General features: G+C 47.8%; 1 protein-coding gene across 3 annotated transcripts in view; it reads right to left on the bottom strand.

The window, feature by feature from the left end:
* Window positions 1-2,500, bottom strand: part of LOC125029739 (importin subunit alpha-4-like) — a 42,338-nt gene that overhangs the window by 15,439 nt on the left and 24,399 nt on the right. The window lies entirely within an intron of this gene.

Genomic DNA, 2,500 nt, shown 5'->3' with positions numbered 1-2,500 from the left:
GCACAGGGTCTCCTAGTAAGGATAAGTCCGATATGCGAAGCTGAGCTTCGCCCGGGCTATGCCAATGAGGGGAGCCCGGCCTGTGTCGACTAATGCCGACTCGCTAACGTGTGTCAGCTGGTGCTGACTCGTCTTAGTCCTTACCCGCCGTGGTGCCCAGTCACAGCAGTAACCTCCAGGCGACAATTGCAACTTCTCGTGCCTGGGCGGGGCGCGAACCGCCGACCCCTCGGATGAGAGGCCGACACGTTACCACTGTACTAGCCCGGAGGCTCGGTCTCCTAGTAGGCCCCCAAAATCCTGGATCTTGGTCTTGGTCTAGGAGACCTCTAGCCCAAGGGGCTTTGCTTCATTACGAAATGCATCAAGAGCCTCCACTAGATCCAGAGATTCAGACAGAATAACAACATCATCAGCAAAGTCAAGGTCTGTAACTTCTAGAGGTCGATGTAAACTGTGAGCAGCTCACATCCGACCTCACAGTGACTCGAAGCACCAGGTACGGTCATTTGTGGGCTTACCAGGAGTGAATTCAGATTGCTCCAGCCTCTGGTGCTTCAGCAGGTGGTCTCTAATACATTTCAGTAAGATGTGTGCGAGTACCCTGCCTGGTATACTGAGTAGTGTAATGCCTCAGTGATTGCTGCAGTCCCATCGATTCCTCTTTCCCCTTCCAGAGAGGAATGACCACACCCCTCAGCAGGTCAGGGAGAATGGTACCAGTCTGCCAGAAGGCAGACAGAACAGCATACAAGCCCCTTGCTATGGGATCTGAACCAGCCTTTAACAGTTTAGCTGGGATGCCGCAAACACCTGCTGCTTTACCACTCTTCATCTTGGAAATCGCCCCCCTGACTTCAGTCAGGGAGGGTGGATCCTCGCTGATGGGTGGCATTGGCAAAGGAATCTCAACATTATCCGCATCCAAGTTAATTGTTGGTGGATCAACCTGATACAACTGTTCAAAATACACAGCCCAACGCACCCACACCCCATCAGGATCTGAGATTATCTGGCCACTTGCTGAGTGGACTGCAGTCGTCTGTGAGGAGGGCTTGGAGTTCAGCTTTTCAGGGCCAGGTAGGTAGGGCGAAAGTCATTTACTAGGAAATGGCTTTCAACCTCCTCTGATAAACTGTTCCTTATCCCTTCTCAACAGTGACCTAGTCCTGCGCACCAGAGAACGGTGCAAGTTACGATTCCCTGACAATCAACCGCACAACAAGCATATGTGGCTTCTACTGTCTCCTGTGAGATGAAATTCTGTCTTGCTCTTGGGTGTTCACCAATCGATTCTTGGGCTGCATCAAGCATTTCACGCTTAAATGTGTCGCACAGAAGAACAGGGTCCGTCAGGCCCTCGAGAGCTGTCAAAAGACCAGAGATAGCCTCGGCAAACCCCCAGGCACACTCATCCTCCCTCAATCTGTCCACACGAAGCACCCTAAGGTGCTTCAGGTGGAGGGACGGGGGGTTCTAAAGTGGACCCAGAGAGTAGCCACAACTAATCTATGATCAGTTCCACAGAACTCGGCACTCTGATACACCCTGCAGTTCTGGAGGATCCTCCTTCGAGTGCTAACGAGGATGTGGTAAATCTCCTTGATACAGTACCTGTATCAGTGTACCTAGTCCAACAATCCGGGTCAGAACGCTGATACCAGGAACCAGAAATCCTTAGTTTCTGGGACCTAGCAAAGTCATGGAAAAAAAGGCTATTCTCGCTGCCAGCATGAGGACCGATCTGGCCAGCTCGACCGCAGCCAGATACCGCATAATACCAGAATAATACGAATATCTTGCCAAGGACAGTTGTCTGTCACATCTCTTTCAGTTTATACACATCTGTTGGAGAGTAAACTGCAATAAGAGACATGAAGCCAAACGTAAGCTTCAGTCTCAATACCATAATATGCTCATCGACTGGAGTGACCTCTACTACCGAGGGTTGAAGTCTGCTGGAGATGGCTATGTCTAATCACTGGAGATGGTGGCCCCCGCTGCGGCCCGACCAGTAATAAGTGTAGCCACCCACACTAATAGTGCCGTTGTCAGTTCTTCTCACCTCTGAGAGAGCAGCCACCTCAACTCTTAGCAGCTTCAATTCTCTCGACAGTAATGGTAACCGATCGTCCCTACAGCCCGCCCGAGGTTTGACCTCGGGCAGTCACTCCGGGTGGGCGTCTGCCACTCCTACAAACGCCGCCCCGTATAGAGGGGTTTAACTGGCTGCAGGTCCCATAATCCACCAACGAGGTTCATATATATATATATATATATATATATATATATATATATATACATATATATATATATACATATATACATATATATATATGTGTATATATATGTATATATATACATATATATACATATAATTAAACATATACACCTATATATATATACATATAAATTTATTTATATATATATATATATATATATATATATATATATATACACACATTTACATACACACACACACACACATATATGTGTGTAT

Source organism: Penaeus chinensis, chromosome 10 (assembly GCF_019202785.1).
Source record: "Penaeus chinensis breed Huanghai No. 1 chromosome 10, ASM1920278v2, whole genome shotgun sequence".
NCBI classification, from domain to species: Eukaryota; Metazoa; Arthropoda; class Malacostraca; order Decapoda; family Penaeidae; genus Penaeus; species Penaeus chinensis.
The sequence above is the reverse complement of the archived record's forward strand: the minus strand, read 5'-3'. Positions and strand labels throughout refer to the sequence as shown.